Genomic DNA, 20,773 nt, shown 5'->3' on the forward strand with positions numbered 1-20,773 from the left:
GAGCTTCCTTTTTAAAAATGGAATATGCCTCTTCATAGTCATTTGAACAAAGATATTCTGCAGTAGCTCAATTTACTCCATCTCGTTGTCTCGTTGGCTGTATTGTTAAGCTTATTTTATACAGTGGTATCTTCCTCTTCTGGGAAACCAAAGGCTTTGCGATTCCTGGATTTATAATTAAATAGGCCACTTAGTGGCTTCCACACCGGGGGAAATGGTCCTTTTACAAGTGAATGTAACCGGTAACCAGGAGAGATTCAACAAGTGAGGTTCATTCCGCCAACATATTTATGCTGCCTTAATTAAGAGCCAATGCTTTATATCCAAAAATGCAAAACCAAACAGCAGCCTGGGAGGGTGTAGAAGATTAACACTCTAGGACCTAATCTGTGGATCTAAGATACATACTTCTGCTAATGTTCTCACATTCTCTATATATTGATTTCCTCACCTGGAAATGAGCAAAGCACCTGAGAAATAAAGGAGATCATGAGGCCATCTTTTGACCTAAAACCAAACCCTCTGCCATTGAGTCAATTCTGCCTCATAGTGATCCTATATGACATAGCAAAACTGTCCCATCAGATTTACAAGGCTGTACTTTTTATAGAAGCAATTGCACATCGATCTCTCACGGAGTGGCTGGTGGGTTGGAACCATTACCGTTTAGACTCACAGCTGAGCATTTTAACTATGGTGTCACCAGCGCTTCTCTTTTTTACCTAATTAGGACAAACATACAAGCTGGGGTCTAGGAATTGCAGTGATTACTTCATGGCACTATCAGCATTCTCTCTGTCTGTCTTATTGGGGGCTCTTACAGCTCTTATCACAATCCATACACATATCCATTTTATCAAACACATCTTTACATATGTTTCATCATCTTTTTCAAAACAGTTTCTTTCTATTTGAGCCCCTGGCATCAGCTCCTCATTTCCCCCACCCCTCTCTCCCACCAGTGTCCCCTTGATAATTTATTTTTTAAAAATTCATGTCTTATACCGACTGCTGTCTCATTTCACCCACTTTTCTCTTGTCTGTCCCCCTGGGATGGGGGCCATACGTTGATCATTGTAATCTGTTCCCCCTTACATATTTTTCAAGCCAGGGAAGGAATTTTTGTCATAAAACAAGCAAGATATACTTGCACCTAGAACAAGTTCAGATTGGGTCAAGAGAGAAGTCACTGACAGAGTATCAAGTTTGATCCAGCATAATCAAGATTACAATGATCTCTATAACACAATAAAGCTGCTGGAGACCCTTGCCTGTGGCCAGTGGCTTAATCTGACTAGATACTCAGATGGGTTTGGACTCCCACTGTCCTCCATAGCCTTCTACAAATAGGTGTGCACAATGGAAGCTCTGATACTTTTCTCTCTGTCATATTTTGATTTTGTCATTTTCATCTTTAGATCACACAAACTGGTGTTCTTCTTCCATATAGACTTAGTTGATTCCTCACTTGGATGGTTGCTTGTCTGAATACAAGCCTTTAAGACCCCAGGCACTATTCTGATTGATAGTCGGGCACCAGTTGCTTTCTTCACTCCACTTTGCTGTAGCACCTTGTCTTCAGTGAAGATTTCATGAGAGGGAGTATTGAGCAGGGCCATGTTAGCAGAACTTGAATTGGGGCTAGAGTTAAGTGGGAACCGAGAATCCATCTGCGTGTCCATGCACAACTCAGGTTGTGGTGTCCGTACACAACACAACTTTGGTGGTCATATGACAAAATCAAACCCCCATAAGACCAACTACAAAAAATACAAACCAAACAAACTAAAGGCGAGGAAAAAAACTCGTAGAAATAAAAACGTAGAACATTGTCAATCATCCCCTGGGGTATAAGGCTATTTGCTCTGGTGACATCACCAATTTTTCCAATGACACAGCACTCTGGATACTGTAGGTATCAGCCTCCCATTTGACTCAGCTCTGTTACCCTAAGGATGAAGATTGATGCCGGAGGTAACTCCTGGATGAATTATTCCAAGTGCAGAGCTCTGCCCACAGATTAAACCCTGTCATATCTCTGCAAGAGGGTTCATAAAGATATTAACTATATAGTGATTCTGGGTCCCTTTCCATTGGACACGCACCAAGCTGGGAGGGAGGTCCCTGCAAGGTCCAATGACCTCCGCTTCCACAGTTCCGGGGTAGTCACTCTCTGCTTCCTCTCCTGTCCAAGTACCCCTGTCCTCAGTCCAAGGATGCAGGCAACTTTGAGGCAGGGTTCAGTTCATTCAGGCATGCCCCTATGTTAAGTCCTTCTGGTGTAGCGCCTAAGTTAAACATTATTTCTTTTGTCCATGATTAATAACTCCAAGGCACACATAGTAAGATTTGCGTAGCATAATGATTTGTGTAGCTTAGAATGAAAAAAATATTATTTTCCTTAATGCCCTTGGTTAAGAAGTCAAGACAAGCAAGGTTGACACATCAGGAGGAAACTGTGTAGGTAAGATAAGTAGAGAAGGAGAAATTGGATTTTCTATGTTATTCTTCTGTCCTTGTATTTGATGATTTGATCAAATGCGGTATTTCTACCAGAAGAGCAGTCCCTGAAAAATTATGACTCAGATATTATCCATAGAGAGTTGCACTTGTAGTGAATTTTGCTTTTACATTTCTTCCTATTACTTTGTGTCTAAAAAGAATGAGTGAGCAATCAACAACAAAGTCTAAACAAAGTTCCAGCATCAGTCATAATTGTGGAAAATAATGTGCCTGACTGCTTCTGTCTCCAAACCACACATCAACAAAACTCAGTAAGTGAGCATGTCAGACACAAGGCTGACTAGACACAAGTATTTCTGGGGCTCCAAAGGAACAAAGTCTCATATGCAAGGCACTGAGTCCCAGTGAAGACAATGATCAGACCTGGGATAAGAGCTCAGTTTGATTCCCGGCATGGTCCACCTTGCTGTTCTTGGTTACAAACAAGTCCCATTATCTGCATCCATCCCATACCTGTAAGTCAATAGATAAACACAAACAGCTTGTTGTGAAGTTAAAGCAAAAATGAAAACATAGATATGTCTGAAAAACAGTCATTATGTAATGAGGCTATCTTGACCAAGCTAAGCTATAGAAGGCATAGACATCCTAAAAGGAGAGGAGACCAGAAAGGACTGTGGAATATCAATAGAAGACTTCAAAAACAGCGCTCGGATATTTGTATTTCAGCCATAGTGTTAAATGTCATTCATTGTGCTCGTAGGGAATCTGCACATGGGCTTTTTAGTCACATGAACATAACCAGGAAATGTTGAGTGGTTTAAAATCTGGAACTCTGTATGTCATGGCTGTATTCTTTCACCATAACTATTCAGTCTGTCTGCTGCAAATACTCCTAGAAAGTGGACTACATGACGAAGAATTCAGCATCAGGATTGAAGATGGCTTACTAACAACTGGTGGTAAGCAAATAACATAACCTTGCTTGTATATGCATACTATACACACACACACACACACACACACATATGACAGGGCACCCACCCCAAAACAAAATTTTTTTCAAAGCTATGTATATAATTCCCCCCCCATACACACACAAAACAACCTTATCACCTTCAAAGTGCTCTCCATTTTCCTTTATGCATTTGTCAAATCTGGGATTCCCCTTCTTGAACACACTTTTCAAACTCATCTGTTTGGATGGCTGACAGCATCTCCTTCATTGTTTTCTTCACCTTTTCTACGTCATCCAATCACTGTCCTTTATGTCACTCTTCATTCATGGAAACACACAAAAAAAATGTCACATAGAGTGAAGTTGGGTGAAGTCAGGTGCATGGGGCAAGAGAGGCATGCTGCTTTTTTGTCTGAAACTGGCACACTGAGATGGCTGTGTGAACAGGTACATTGTTGTGGTAGCAAAACCAGTCCCCAGTCTGCCACAAGTCAGGCCTTTTGTGTCTCACACTGGTATGCTATCTTTTCAGAACCTCTAAATAGACAGTTTGATTAACAGTCTGACCCGGTGGAACAAACTCCAAATGCACTCCGAGTCAACATTTTCACCTGTTTGGGAATCTGTAGTATGTCCAGAACAAGGATGTCGTCATTTGATATTTCACCTTTTTTGAAATGAGACAACCACTCATACATGAGAGTTTCCCATCATGCTGTCCTTGTAAACTGTGTTCAACATCACAACAGTTTCTGTGGCATTTTTCCTGAGCAGAAACAAAATTTCGCCATGCTGTTCTCTTAAATTGGCCATCACAAAAAACCAAGGTTCAAGCAAAACTACTTTTAAGAAAAAATTCAGTGTCCAGAGAGAACCTTCGCAGGCAATTCCTCTGGGTGCACTAACTCAGAGTGAGTTGCTTGTTGCTCGCCTAGTGGCAAAAATGTGTATTACAAAAGCTTTGCCCAGCGGACCTTTTTTCCAGTTAACTTTGGATACCCCCTCATATTTACATATATATACATATATTTGGGGATATCCCCTCATATATACATATATAATATTATCTAGTATTTATTATTTCTAATAATTTTAACAATAAATAAGCATATACCAACCCCACTGCTTTTGAATATACTCTGATTCATGGCAACTCTCTACGGGGTTTCTGCGGCTGGAAATCTTCATGGAAGCAGACAGCTTCATCTTTCTCCTGAGGAGCATGTGGTGGTTTTGAACTGCCAAACGTTAGAGTTAGCAGAGCCACGAAAGCCCCAATATAACCATATAAGTGCTCAATTTTATTTGAAACACCCATACTCAGTAATTCACTCAACCACTCAAGAATATTTCTTTACTTTCTACTGTGTGCCCGATGGGACTCTTGGGCAGCACAAATGGTGAAGTGCTTGACTGCTAACTGGAAAGCCAGCACTTGAACCCATCCCCAGAACCTCCGAAGAAAGGCCAGGTCACCTGCTTTTGAAAAGTCATGGCCATGACAACCATACGGAGCATTTCCATGCTTCACACATGGGGTCACCATGACTTGGAGTTGACTCCGTGGCAGCTAGGTTGGGTGAAATGGGCTAGCCTCAGAGGTAAACATTTTAAAAGAAAAAAATTTAAAGACTCAGTGCCTGGCCTCTTAAAACTTACTTGCTGTACACTTGAACAGATCATTTGAAGGCGTGTGGTGACGAATGCTGGCGATAGCACAGGGCTGTGTGTGGTTGCAGCGGAGACCCTCCCCCTACAAGGTGTCTTACCACAGGAATCCCATGAACCCAAACATGTCCTGGCGCTGGTGCTTCTAGGTAAGAGTTAAAACCTTCACCAAAGCCTAGCCCTTCCTTGAGCTCAGCTGTCTGCTGTAAATGAGAGTCAGAAGTGACATCTGTCACTGCAGATGACACTGGCTGTCAGAAACAATTGCATCTTTAAGAAAGGATGAAGAAAATTCTCCCCTCAGGCTCCCAAGTGAGCATGCCAGGTGTAATTGTTATGCAAGAGGGGACTTTTCAAATCAGCAGCTAAATCACTGTTCAGAACAGCCTGGAAAGCCACAGACCTATCTATCTGGGGTGGGGGTGGTTGTGGGGTGGATAGGGGGTGGCTAGCAACCCTCCTTTATGAAACGATGTATTTAGATTCACACCCAGTGGAAAATATGAGGTTAATTGTATCTAGTTGTTCGCAGATCTCTGTCAAGAAAGGGTGTACATGTCGGATTCTTTCATTTTGCCTGCTTACAATTTATAAGTACCATCTTTATTTACAGAATTCTAACTGACTTCAGGAAACCACCGTCCCCTGCGCTGATCGGATGTGACTTCAGGAAGTGGGACACAAGTTGGCTCTTGAAACCTCCCCAAGCTCTTTGCTTGAATGATTGGGTGAGAAATGGAGACACAACACAGGCCAAGTCAATGTGTTCATTCAGACCAAACAAACCCCAGTGTTTGACCTCAAGCAACCCGGAAATAAGGCATGTGAGTTATGAACTTGAACCTGGATCTTTTGGTGATGTGTTTTAGAAACGTCTTTCTGAGGATGGATCCAGCGATGAGCAAACAGGAGCCCAGAGGAGACAGCGAACCTGAATCCCAGGGAAATAGTCTGTAGCTTGGAAGCTCACCAGGTCTAGAAGAGAGCCAATCAATTCCTTTAATGAATTTGAATTGAGTTTTCTGCTACTTGCAACTGAGAACATTATGATGAATACAGATGGCACTTCCCGGTCATTACTCCATCAAGTGCTTTAGGTAGCAAGATGGTAAGAACTGTTTTATCCATCCACTTTCTACATCAGTTACCATTATCAGGTTGCTGATTCCACAGCCCAGGCACATAATCATTCCCTTACACTTGCCTCTCTATCAAGTTAACTCGGTATGTATTTAACCCAAGGACATGTGATTTAAAAATATACCCCAAAGAGATACATTCTTTTAGCAATATTTGTCAGATGATTAATATATCTTATTTCCCTTTCTCCTTATTCACTTATTGCTAAATCGAAATAGATCTGAAAAAATCTGGGAAAAAAGCAAAATTAATAAAATAATTTTCCACACCTCCTCTTACTTCTGGCCAAATAATTATTTTACAGAGCTGGATTTCTGACAAACAATTTAGGACTCATACAAGTAAGTGACCATAGCTGAAAGCTTAATGTGGGAGAGTCATTAGGAAAGCAGGTATTACTGAAATATACTGGGAGTTGTGGAAATGCTGACCATACCCATCCCTGGCTGGAACCCTTTATCCTATGCATCAAAAAAAATCAAATAATAAGAGCCTTCTGAATGTCCATGATGGGCATGGTATATCCTACCATTTCATATCCTGGTGGCCCTGTGGGTTGGATAGTGGGCTACTAACCACAAGGTTGTCACTTCAAACCCACAGGCAGCCATAGGGGACAGAGATGGGGCTGTCTGCTCCCATAAAGATTTATAGCCTCTGAAATCCTCTACAGAGCCACTGTGTGTTGAAACCAACTTAATGGCAAAAGGTTTGGTTTGAAATACAGATCAGACTTCTTTACTTCAAATCTTCCTGAAATAGATCCACTTCCTTATAAAGAAACCGAAGCCATAGTGGCAACCTTATTCATTCTTTCATACATATACAATCTATAGAGAATCCATCTTTTTCTGAAGGAAGACATGGTTGAGATGCTTTGTTGCACATGTTTGAGACCAGAAGGCTTCTGGGGCCCAGAAATCACGGCACTCTGCTCTAGACTTCCCGGTCTCACCTGGGACTGAGCCCCTTCTCACCCCCTAAATCACCGCAGTATGAGCTATTGATCCTAGGGTATCTTTCAAGGCAAGTCAGTCCTAGAGGGATTGGGCTGAAAACAGCAAATCATCAAATGAGAGGCGTGAATGAGGTGGCAGGCACAATCGAGATGCAAGCTCCCATCTGTAAATCCCTTAAGTCCTTTTGGGACCTTTCAAAAAGCCCCAAATGCCAACTACTATCATAAAGACAACTTTGGCCAGGGAGATTAATTGGGAATAGTAGACTGTGGAGCTGGATTAGCCATGATCCTCATCTCTGACTTTCAGGATGAATAGAAATTATTAGGTATTGAAGTTGTCTGACAACTCCCTAGTCACTCTCAGGCTTTTCTTTCCGTTGGAGGATGAGAAATAGATACAGACTCATCTCTCATTGTGTGAGTGCCAAAGAGTTTAACAGCATTTTGTGGATTCCCTGGACACTGTAATCTCAGGTCCTGGTGAATGGACAGCTGTATTTACTGAGAGCTCATTACAAAAACGTTCCTCAGTGCTGCCATCTCAAAAACAATTTAAAGCCCAGTTAATTTTTAAGGGGGGAAAACATACAAAAAAAACCAACAGTGTTTCCAGCTTGTTCAGTTGACATTTGAAAGTGGGAAATAGCATCTGTGAAATCACTTTATAAACGGAGTATCTCTATGCCAATGCAAGGGATTTCCATCAGTATTAAAATTTTTACATTGGATACTTCAGTGCAAATGTCCTGTGAACAAGAGGAGGTGGAAAAACAGGATCAGATTTGTGAACCCTTGGAGAAGCCAAAGAAGCATATGATTGCTCTTCTGGGCATCCATTTCCACAGAGGCAGTCCCAAATGCAGTGAATGTCTTGCAGAAAGTCCACGAGGTGTCATCAAGTTGGTTCTGACTCACAGTGACCCTATGGACACCTGAACTTAACGCTGCCCAGTTCTGCACCATCCTCTCAGTTGGTAATACGCTGATCCCATTGCTGGAGCCACTTGTAATGCATCTTGTCAAGGCGGATTCTCTCCTTCACTAACCCACTCCTTTACCAAGCATAATGTCCTTTGCCAGGACTGTTCAAAGTATGGGAGACAAAGTCTTGTCATCCTTGTTTCCAAAAATCATTCTGTCTATAGTTCTTCCAAGACAAGTTTGTTGATTCTTTTGACAGTCTATGGTACTTTCAATATGCCTCACCAGTACCATCATTCAAATGCATCCATCCTTCTTTGGCCTTCCTTATTCAATATCCAACTTTCACAAGCATATGCAGTGATGGACGATAGCATGGCTTGGGTCAGGAACATCTTTATCCTCAAAATAACATCCTTGCTTTTCAACACTTTAAAGAAGTCTTATACAGTAGATTGACCCGATGCAACGAGTCCTTTGATATCTTGAATGAGGTTTCCATATATATTCTTGCATGCAATTTCTGCTGAGAGTTATTGTAAATTGCCTACTTTGATGCCCTAGAGATTAAGTTCTCATTTGTATACAGGTTCTTTATGAAAGTTCTATACCAACACAAATTTTAGCCAAGAAAACAATTCAACCTTAAAAAAATCAACCTATCATAACTTTGAAAACAAACCAAAAGTTTATAGCAATAAGGTGAATGGTTGACCAAGAAAAAAGCAGCTAAGTCTCAGTAAGAGAGCTTTGTGATATTTTAACCTACACTGACCTTATCCACGACCACACAGGACAGAGGTGACTTTAAATGCAACGCAGAGGCCAGGAAGGGACGGGGAAGAAGAATGAGTGAAAACAGGGAACCCAGGAAGGAGAGAGAGGAGTGCTGTTACACCGAGTGAACACAGACCGTGCCACTAAATAAAACGTGCAGGGATGGTGGAAAGGAAAACCAACATGTTTTGTAGTCTTTCACCAAACCATAAATTAAAAAATTAGGGAAAGGATGGGGGAAAGAGTCTGCATTCCTCGTGTAAGTTCCTAGTATGGAGAAAGGACAAATCCTTTCCTCAAACAATTGTCATTTGCTCTGACCGATGGATTCCTGAAGAACTGGGTAAAGGTTCTTGTCTTTGCTTTATCTAAATTAAAATTTTACTAGGGCAGTGGTGGCTACTCAGGGGACATTTAATGAAAACATTTCAAAGGACATATATTAACCTCTACTGCCTTTGGCAAGGACAGTATCATTTTTTATCATGTTATTGGGGGCTTATACAGCTCTTAGCCATCCATCCATCCATTGTGTTGGGAACATTTGTACATATGTTGCCATCATCATTTCAAATCATTTTCTTTTTACTTGAGTCATTGGTATTGGCTCCTCATTTCTCCCTTCCCTTCTCCATCCTCCCTCCTTCATGAACACTCGATAATTTGCAAATTAATCTTTTCATGTCTTACACTGACCAATGTCTCCCTTCGCCCACTTTTCTGTTGTCCACCCCTCTGGCAGAGGGTTATATGTAGATACATGTGATTGGTTCCCCTTTCCTCCCACACCTTCCCCTTCCCTTCCTGTTATTGGTACTCTCATTATTGGTCTTGAGAGATTTATCTATCCTTAATTCCCTTTTTCCAGCTCTTATGTGTACATGCTCTGGTCTAGCCAGATTTGAAAGGTAGAATTGGGGTCATGATAGTGGGGAGGGGCAAAGAGGGGAACATTAAAGAACTAAAGGAAAGTTGTATGTTTCATTGGTATACTGCATCCTAACTGGCTTGTCTCTTCCGTGTTATCCTTCTGTAAGGGGATGTCCAATTGTCTACAGATGGGCTTTGGGTCTCCACTCCGCACTCCCCCTTATTCACAGTAATATGAGTTTTTGTTCTGGGTCTTTGATGCCTGATACCTGATCCCATTGACACCTCAAGATCACACAAGCTGATGTGCTTCTTCCATGTGGACTTTGTTGCTTCTCAGCTAGATGGCCTCTTGTTTATCGTTAAACCTTTAAGAGCCTAGGTGCTGTATCTTTTGATAGCCAGGCACCATCAACTTTCTTCACCTCAATTGCTTACGCACACATTTTGTCTTCAGCGACTGTGTTGGGAAGGTGAGCATCAGATAATGCCAGGTTATTAGAACAAAGTGTTCTTGCATTGAGGGAGTACTTGAGTCGAGGCTCAATGAAGGACAGTAATATTATATTTTTGAATCTTAACCCTCTTTTTTCAGTATATTATTTGAATGACATGTATATAAAATAACAATTGGAAATCTATGTCAATGGACTAACAATGTGTAAAGATCTATATAGAAGCAAAGTTTTGTGTATTACTGTTAATTGTAAGCCCAAGACAACCACTAAGAAAATAGCTAAATATACGAGTAAAAGAAATGAGAAAGGAATAAAAATGTTATAATAGAAAATATAATGTAACATGAAAGACTGTGATAATGAAGACATTTTAATGAAAGCTTTCTTCTTAATACAGAAAACATAAAGCAAAAGTAGAATTAAGTCCTAATATGTCAGTAATTACATAAAATATAAGTAGATTAAACTCCAATTAAAAGATAGCAACTAATAGAATTAAAAAAGACAAAACAAAACGTGACTCAATTATATGCTGCCCATGGGAGATTTATTTTAAATTCAAGGATATAAATGTGTTGAAAGGGAAAAAAAATGAGAAACGGTATTTTATGAAAAACAGTAACTAAAAATAATTGAAGTGGCTAGATTAACATGAAACAAAATTGACTTTTAGACAAAAAAAATGTTACAAGAAACCAAGAACAACATTAGACAATGAGAGAAAAGTAATCTGTCAAGGAGATTAAGCAAATTATAAATGTATACACATCGAACAACAGAAGCCCCCCCAAAAAATATGAAGCAAAAAAATGACGGAGTCGAATGGGTAGCAGGCACACACTCCAGAAGGCAGTTGGTGGAGCGGAGCCTATTTGAGACATAACTGTAACTCCACCCAGTGGATCATTAAAAATGGCTTTTGTAAGCCAAACTGAAGACCCAACTCACTGCCATCAAGTCAATTCTGACCCATTGTGATCCATAGGACAGAGTAGAGCTGCCCGCTGGCTTTCTGAGACGGTAGCTCTGAACAGGGTTCGAACTGCTGACTTCGTGGTTAGCAGCATATCTTGTAAGCACTACAACACCAAGATCTTGTCATTTGCACTAAATTGCCAGATAGCGTTGAAGGGCGGGGGGGGGGGGGGAGGGGGCGGGAGGGACTATGCAAATAAGGGGCTTGTGATCCACCCAAACGAATGAACAGTTTGCTAATAACGCAAGCTCAGAGCTGGGAAGCCTGTGGGGGTTCCGTGTAAATATGAAACCCTGATGGAGGGAGGTCAATTTTGCCATCCTGCTGGTCTTAAAATGGGCCCTTTGGGAGGCAAAGAAGGAGCCCTTCTCTACCACCAAGAAGGAAGAAGGAGGGTGGAGTGATCCTTTTGATGCAGGCTTGCTGCACTGAGAACCTCCTAGACTCAGAAGACTGTAAGTTGAGGCTTAATGCTGAAGTGAGGTGGTCCTAGGCAGTTACTGGGATAGCTAAAGAGCTTGATGGTGCTTGCCCACAAGGGCCCGGAGCAAGGCCCAGCTACAGAGAACAGGAAGAGACCGTCCTAATCTACAAACTATGTTTTGAGTTATTGCTACCTATGAATTATAACCTTTTATGTCTCAAATAAATCCCATAATACTGTATCTTGTCCATGAGTTCTGTATGGCCACTGCCATCAACCGTTGAACCAGCGGTGCCAGAACTGGTGAAAACTGCAAAGAAGGTTGGCATTCTTTGGTAGGCTTTTTCCCTCTAGGCTTTTTCTACTGTTAACGTATTGCGCTTCGTCTGAATAAGCCTTGGGTTGATGCAGATGATGATTCTCTCTCCTTCATGAAATTAGCAGAGCACAGACGCTTCCACCAGGACAGGTTTTTCATCATTTTTTGCAACCAAGTCATCCTGCTTCCTGTACACCTTTAAACAGTTTGGATCATCTCCAAACTTCTTCAGGTTTTTGTTTTAATTCAAGACCAATAGCTCTGTTGGCTGGTTTCTGGACTATAGAATGCCAAGAGGGAGACAATTTTATTTCCTTCTGTCCTCTCTCGGTCCCTTTTGGTCTAGACTGATGGGGTTTCTGCTGTTGTCATGGGTTGGACCCATCAGTCATAGTGAAAGCCTTTGAGCTTACAACAGAGTATATACTGAATTCTTTGTCCAAGAGAATTGATCAAATCTTCAAGTTCTGTTTTCATTCAGTGCAGTTCATTTTTAAGTCTGTTTCTTGTCTCTCTCATTCGACTGTAAGCGGCAAAGCTATTGCTGAAAAATCTCCTTAATCAAATACCCAAGTGCATCACTTACAAGTTCCACCTTCCACCAAACATTTTAGTACATGTGCTGCCAAAGCAAGCACACCACCAAACATTTTAACATAATAAAGGCAGTTCCTTGTTGCTGCATAAAAAAGCATTGCCCTTCCTCTCTTATCCAATCACATGTTCACCATTTTCTTTTAAACTTCAACCAGAAGCATAGTGAACATTTTCTTTCCCCCAAACATTCTGTTTCTGGTGCCTTGTGTGTTCTCTAAGACAATAGAGTGGTCCTCCGTGGCTCTTGTTATTTTCTTATGAGGCTTCATCAGTAGTGCCTCTTTCTGAGCTCCATAATTCTGCTAACAGTCTCTCCAAGGCCGTCTAGGCTTTTTCTATTGGTACCTTAAAAGTCTTCCAGCCTTTACTCCTTATTCAATTCCCAAACCAGGTGCACATTTTAGTTATGTGTTAGAGTAGGGCTCCATCGTCAGTGTATCAAAGTCTTAGTTCTTCGTGCTCCTGTGACAGCACTGCAAATATCACAAATGGATGACTTTAACTGACTGGAACTTATTTTCACAGGAGGCAGTCTAGAAGTGCCAGTGTGGATGGAAGTTCAAATGAGTTTGAATGAGAGGATTTGGTAGAATCACGTAAAAGTTTGCTTCAGAAAACATTGCCCCTATGAACTAAAACAATTAGGAATAGTCTAAGTGAAGAGTTGATTCAAAAAAGAATTTAAATTGGGATTTTCCTTCATTAACAGAATGTGAGTATATAGGTCAGGAATTCCAGGTAGAAAAAAAGGAAACACAAATGGCTAGGAAAGGTGATAAATATTGTGTGTGCTAATATATATACACAGACATATAAATGTATCGAGTATGTGTGCGTTTGAATGCATACTTGCGTACCCATGTGTGTACATTGGGAAAAAGTGTGAAAAAAATTTAAAAATCGAGAATTGTTCATGTTCCCTTTTGATTCCTCATCTTGATCATATTCTTCATTTGTTTTTCTGTTTCCTCAAGCAAGGAGTATCATTGACAGAATTTCTCTCTCAAATAAGGGGAAAAGAAAATAAATTTCCCTAAAGTAAAGAGCTATCCGCCCCCCTCCCTCCATGACCACCAACCATCCATCACCTCTAGTACAAAGAGCATAGAATTTGGACACAGAGTCCCACTGAGGCCCTTCTACATGCGGACTGTGTGATCTGTGAATAACCTGAAGCCTTGGAATCTCTTTTAATCTATCTCTCACCTGAGATTAGTAATATTTTCCCATAAAATTGATTAAATGAATTTGAGCTTAATAAATTGTGGCTACAAAGCTGTTTTATATTTAAGTGTTTCTTGTGAGATTTCCTTATTGCAAATGTATTGTTCAAAAACCTTCTACTCCGGCAATCTCTTTGTTTAGTAAATCTTACGGTTGTGTTTCTTTTTAAATAAAATCTGTTACCCACTTGAAAGATGTTCACTTGACGCTCCATGAATAAATGCATGAATGTGGGACTGCAGCAAGGACTACGTGAACTCTTATCTCCATAGAGGAGATCTGAGATCAGCTTGTCTGTCACTGCTTCCTTCCTGGCCCTAGTATCCTTTTGTCTCTTTTAACCATAGATCACAGCAGGCCTCTGATCACTGTTCCTGTTCTAATGTTGGAAGGACAGCTTCTGAGACCTCGGCTGGGATCAAGCAGAACTTGGCTTTGGTCCCACGAACAAAGGAGCTCTGAAGGCGATTATAAGGACGACATTATGTCTCTAAGTGTTCTTTTCTGCATCCTTGCTGATGTGTATTGATCGAAAGTGTTTACAAAGATTACTGAGAAGGGAATAATGAAATTATTTTAGAGTGTGTCTCTTATAGAGCGTAAGGCACGGCAGTGGGAGGGGAAGAAGAGTGTCGTGCTTAGAATAAGGCGATTTCTTGTCCTTTGAAGAGGAAAAGAGAAAATATGAACATTACACTAACTGACATCAAGGGGAAACGTGAAAATGTTTCCTAGTCACGTCTTAGAATTTGGGGTCCCCGGGGAGAGTTCTAAATAGTTTTGTACTTGAATGGTAACAGAGGAAGACTACGTTTTATTCTTGGTGAGAAGGCTAGCTGACAAAAATCCTAAGATTGGTAGAAGCGCTTTGTTTAAATGGTACAACCATGGAAGAGTGCTATAGGCTCCACTGAATCACTGCCCAGTAGGAGTCAAGGTTGTCCTTTGAATGTCTCCAATGGAATGGAACTCATTACATGATGCAAAGGTCCTTCGTCCTGGTTTTGCTCTGTGCTAAACTGGAATCCACACAACCAAAACCAAGCTCACTGCCGTCCATGAGCTGTTTTGACCCCTGTGTTTGAGACTCAGAAACCCTCTGAAAGCCTGACATCACTGAGATAAGTTACCAATAATACCAAGGGGAAATTCAGAGCTCACTATATCCACATAAAAGCGTGCATTCATTTTCTTTATTGTTATTTTATTTATTATTTAAATTTTACTGCACTATGCTTATAAAAAGAAATGCATGTTTGGGGTAGAATAAGCAGAAAATGCAAATGAATGCAGCATTCAAATCATACAAAATGCATATTTTAGCAGTTTTGTTTGTCTCTCCAGAATTTTCTTTTTAAATAAATAAATACAAAGTGCATGTGTTCTACAAACTGAGATGAGGTTTATATACATTGATTTGACAAATATGTTTCACTGTAGCACATAATTTGGAAGTTCTTTGAAATCCAATGTACGCAAGTCACAATTTTGTTTCATAAGAAGCCAGGTTTTTATTCCATCTTTAATTGCACAAATGAGAATTGGGTATATTTTATACAGCCATTTACTATGTTTTTATTGAAGTAAAATTTAGGTTAAAAACTGCTATGTTTTTATTGAAGAAAAATTTAGGTTAAAAAATTTTTACCATTGCAGGCGGTCCAATCCTGTGCCTTGTGTGATGTTGTACAATCATCAAACAAACTCACTGCCATGGAATCAATTCTGATTCATAACAGCCCGATAAGACAGAGTAGAACTGCCCTGTGGATTTCCAAGACTGTAAATCTTTACAGCACATAGTCTCATCTTTCTTCCACAGAGCTGCTTGTGGGTTCAAACTGCTGACTTTGTGGTCAGCAACTGAACATATAACCCACTATGCCATCAGGGCACCTTCTTTTTATCTGAGTAAATTACAAGCAGCAAGCAAACCCAAACCACCCAAACCTCACTGCTCCAGAGTGAATTATGACTCACAGCAGCACCATGGACAGCGTAGAACTGCCTCTGGCCGTTTTCCAGGAAAAATCTCCTCCTTTTTCAGCAATATGACTGAGAAATTGGTGGTTTATGACTGCTGACCTTGATGTTAGAAGCCTAACATTTTTATCACACACACACCCCAAACCCTGAATCCATGAAATAGCTGCTACCCATTCCCCGCTCCCACCAATCCCTGGAACTTGCTGTCTTTATGAACATACCTCTTGGGGACAATTCAATGAATGAAGTCATTCAGTATGAGGTTTCTTCTTTCTGGCTTCTGTCACATAGTCCAATGGTTTTGAGTGTCATCCATATGATAACATGTATCAATACTTCATTTCACTTTGTGAATTTTTAAATTTTTAACTGTGAATTGAATGAAAGTTTACAGAGCAGATCATTGGTTTTTATACCCAGCAATTCCTATATATTTTGCTTCACTTTATTTCTGTTTTAAAAGACTGAAAAATACTCCAATCTGTGGATAAACCCCATTTGCTCATCCATTAGCCTGTTCATGGGTATTTGGGTGGTTTCCACCTTTTGACTCCTGTGAAGAGTGGTGCTATGGACAGTGATGTGTGAGGGTTTTTTTTGCGTCCCCATTTTTTATTCTCTCATGTATATACCTAGGAAGGAATCATATGGTGTCATGTAGTAGTACACGTTGAACTTTTGGAGGAACTGCCAGTCTGATGAAGTGGCTGTCCTATTTCACAATTCCCCAATGTGTACGTGTTGGATTTTCTCCACATCACTGGCAACGGTATTTTTGTTTGTTTGCACGTTTCAAATTATCATCATTGCTCCAGGTGTGAAACAGTATCTCGTTGCGGTTTTGAACACTTTCTCATGTACTTATTGGCTATTTGTATATCTTCCTTAGGAGAGCAGCTATTCAAGTCACTGGCTCATTTTTAAAATCGGCTATTTGTCTTTTGGTGTTGTTGGACTGTAAAAGTTCTGTAGATATTCTGGATATCATTTCATTGTCAGAATTGATTTACAGTATTTTCTCCCATTGAAAACAGCCATAGGTAGTAATTGTTTCTGTTTTATCTCTGTAAGTATAAGTAAACATGACCTAAAAATTGAGTTTATTAAAATGATAAAGTCCTTGTGTCTTAAAATTACTGCAAATTTCCCACCATTTTTGTTTCAAAGTATGCATATGCATGGAACACACAAATATGCAAATTCTTAGCTTTATAGAAACAGTTGAATATGATAGTTGAGAACAGGATGGTAGAACAAGAATCCCTTGGTTTGAATCCTAGTTCTGACCCTAGAAGGCTGCGTGGCCTTGAGTAGGTTATTTAATCACACATGCCTCTGTTTCCTCATAAGGTTTTATGAGGATCAAGTGAATGAAATCCTTAGAACAGTGCCTGGCACCTAGTAGGCGATCTGTTAGTGTTGTTATTAGATTGTTAACCCACGAGGAAGCCACGGTCTCAGAAATGCAAATTCTTGAGCCAATCTACCACCACCAAGTCCACTCCTATTAATGCTGATGTATGCAAATCCTTAAGGGAGAGGGAAAATCTGACACCCCAGAAGAAAACCGAACGGGCGAGCTTTGAAATGTCATCAATCTGTCCCAGGTTCCTTACTGGCTAGCCTTTGCTGGATTGGTAATCATGGTCTCGCACTTTCACAGACCACAGCAGTGTGCTGCCTCAGCACTCCGCTCCTTTCCAGATGACCAGATCCCGTTCAAACTGCCCAGCGAGACGAACTTTGGGTGTTCTTTTACCATTCAGAAATGAGTACAGAAAATTTCAAGTGGCTGCCTGCTCCATTTCTCAAATATCTTCTGCAAAATTGAAGGGAATTATGCCATTTTCACTTTAAACCATTCAACTGTGACGTGAAGTAGAGAATCTATAAAGGGAACTATGGTCACCAGGGGAAAAATCCTAAAGGCCATTTACATAGCACTATTGTGATGATTCTGCAAACAACTGATCACATTCCCTTCTCCCATGGCTTCGCCTTTTGATCATTCAACCTAAAAGGTTAAAAAAGGCCATATAATTTACACTAAATAATATTGCTTGATTTCACATAGCCTTTGAGTTCGATGTAAACGGCATCATACCGGATACATTTCTGCATCCAATATTGTGTTGTTGAGATTCACCTTGTCACGTTTTATAGCTGTCATTTGTTGCATGCATGTCCACTTTCCTGTAGAAATTCCTATGACTGGACTGCAACAGGTTAGTTTTGCTCTTTTTGATGGACACTCAGGTTGTGTCAGTGTTTTGTTAGTACAGGTAATGCTGGTACAACCTTTCTTGTACACACACAACAGAATGATACATTGGAAGTCAAGGTCGTGCTGCCTCTTGGAAGCAAGCAAGGAGGGTGGCATCAGGGAGAGGGATGGAGAACTGTTATTGGGATGGTGCCCTTCCTTTTTCTTTTAACTTGGGTTGGTGAATAGGTATGCACACACTTGCACATATACATGACATGGCTTCAAAAAAACTGACAGACACAAGGACAATGTTATGATGAATGGAACGGCAGTCTTATAAGTTCATGAGCATCTGTTAAGGTTCAGTTATTGGTCTTTTTGTCTCCAGATGAACAATAAATGAAGAAAATTGAAGATACTTAGAACCAATTAGCCCACCGGGTCACATTATATCAGTCTCAATAACCCTGAGAAGAGAAAAACAAGGTGATGGTCAGCTACCACTACCAACTGCTCTAAAAAGGGTCCTATTGGAATGCCCTTGAAAATATATAGATTAATATATCTTAGAAGGATCAGCACAAGCCTAGTCCCAATGAGGTGAAGGTTAAAGTCCAACTTTTCCAAATGACCCCATCATCTCTGATATTAACCACCACTCCTTCCCTTAGCATTCTCCCTCATGTTCTAGGAATTCCCAATTGGCTGCTAAGTCTCCCAGAACTCTTGAACCATCAGGGAAATGGCTCACATGTGGGTCAGTAGTCAGCCTGGAGGCTTTCGTTTACACCTTGGTTGGCAAAGCACAGGCGAGCACAAGGGCTCACCTTGGCTACACGACTCTCTGAGAGCCTTGCCCATATCTGGGGCTCTGATGAGGTGTGTTATTTGCCTTTTGACCAAAAGTTTAGCTAGAGGACACGCTGATGACGTCTGTGCACATGGGGTAGGCCAGAACTCTTTTTAGCCAGTTCTGGGACCCCAGCCTCCTGCTTTTTTTTTCAAGTAAGCATGAACCTGATGTTTGCCCGTTAAGGAAACAGCTTAAAACAGGAATTTTGTTCTTGTTTTAATACAGATCAAAGGTGATCGCTAACCTGCAAGCCATAGGGTAGGATTTATACTACATTTCAAAATGGAAGAATGTGGCTAAAAGGACCATATTAAGTAATTCATTGCTCTGAAATCCTAGTGAGAGTGGTGAGAAATGCAAACTCATGACAAACACCAGACTTACTGGTCAGATAGGGACTCTGGAAATGAACTCAACTTCTTGGCTCAATTTTAGGTCAAACAATAAAAAATATGAACAAGAAAAAAACCTTGCTAGTTAGATACATCTTAGAATAATCAATGATTTGAGATCAAACGGGCAGCATTTATCCTATGATAAGGGTAAAAAATGTCAGGGAAAAAAGGAAGAAGGGAGGATAAGTAATGGTACATTATTTATTACTTGCGGAATGGAAAATCTATTCATTAAACACTTTTAAAAGAAATAATTAAAACTTTTCAATAAAAATAAAAACTTTTAAATAAAAGTTTTTAGACAAATGAAATAAAAAATGATGGAGAAAATGGGACATCCCCTCACAGAAGGGGCACAAGGAAGGGATGAGTCAACCAGGGTGCAGTATAGCACCAATGAAACACACACTATTCCTCCGGTTCCTTGAGGCTTCCTCACCGCCACCCCCCACTATCATGACCCCAGTCCTGCCTTTCACTGTGGGCTAGACTGGAGCATGTGCATAGGTAGAGATAAGAGCTAAGAGTTCACGACACACACAGAATCCAGGAACAGGAATGGGAGTGGCAATACCAGGAGGGTAGGATTGGGTGTATTTGGTTCTATGCAATTTCAACTTATATGTAGATTTGTATATTCAGTTAAAAATATGAAGCATTTACCCTTTTGAGAGCCAGTCACTTCCCTCCCTTCTCCACATCCTAATCCCTGACAAACAAACATTCTATAATTTTGTCACTTATGCTATTGAGATGGGACACAGCCACCACACCCTGCTCTTAACATAATTCTCCCAGGATCCATCCAAGTTGTCATGTGCATGAACAATGGAATCAGAGGATTCACAGGAGGGACACTAGTTAAATGAGGCATGGAACAAGGAAACCAGCTTAAATTCATGATTGTGGCCAATGGATACATCATAGTTATAGGTGAGACTACAGAAGCAGACAGAAGACTTACAAGACCAGTCCAGGGCCTTCCACCAAGGCAGTCAGGCTGAGACCACTAGGACATGACTCATGAACATAAAAATGGCAATGAGTTTGGTTCTTTCAGTTTGGTAGTATCAGTGGTAGGGTGATCTCCACCGAGGAATATCCACACCCATCCCTCCCAGGGCTGGCTACAGAAGAATGGAAGTAAGCTACTTTCCAAAGTAAGCACACTGCCTGAGGATAAGATGATCGACATCCTTAAAGAATTCAATGGCGGCATCATCTCTATGGGGACTCTACATATGGATTGGGGGTTGTCACTGCCATCCGTAGCCTTTTGCAAACTGGGGTGCTCAGAATTTAAGTTCTAATACAATTACTGTACTGATTGATGATCCCAGTGGACAAATAAACATGGGACTGTGGAAAGACAATTTTGTGTAAGTCATATTTTATGTGACTTGCTCAAAACAAACAAAAAAACATGTAAAGGTTGAGTTGAGACCAAAGAGATGAGAGAGAGAGAAAGAGAGATCAGAGAAAAGATTTTCCAATATCCTGGTTGTTTAAATCACCTATTTTGAAGCAAGCAAGCAAGCAAAAAAAATTTTTTAAAGTGTGTGATCCATTGTGATCCA

Source organism: Tenrec ecaudatus, chromosome 5 (genome assembly GCF_050624435.1).
Source record: "Tenrec ecaudatus isolate mTenEca1 chromosome 5, mTenEca1.hap1, whole genome shotgun sequence".
Classification (NCBI taxonomy): Eukaryota; Metazoa; Chordata; class Mammalia; order Afrosoricida; family Tenrecidae; genus Tenrec; species Tenrec ecaudatus.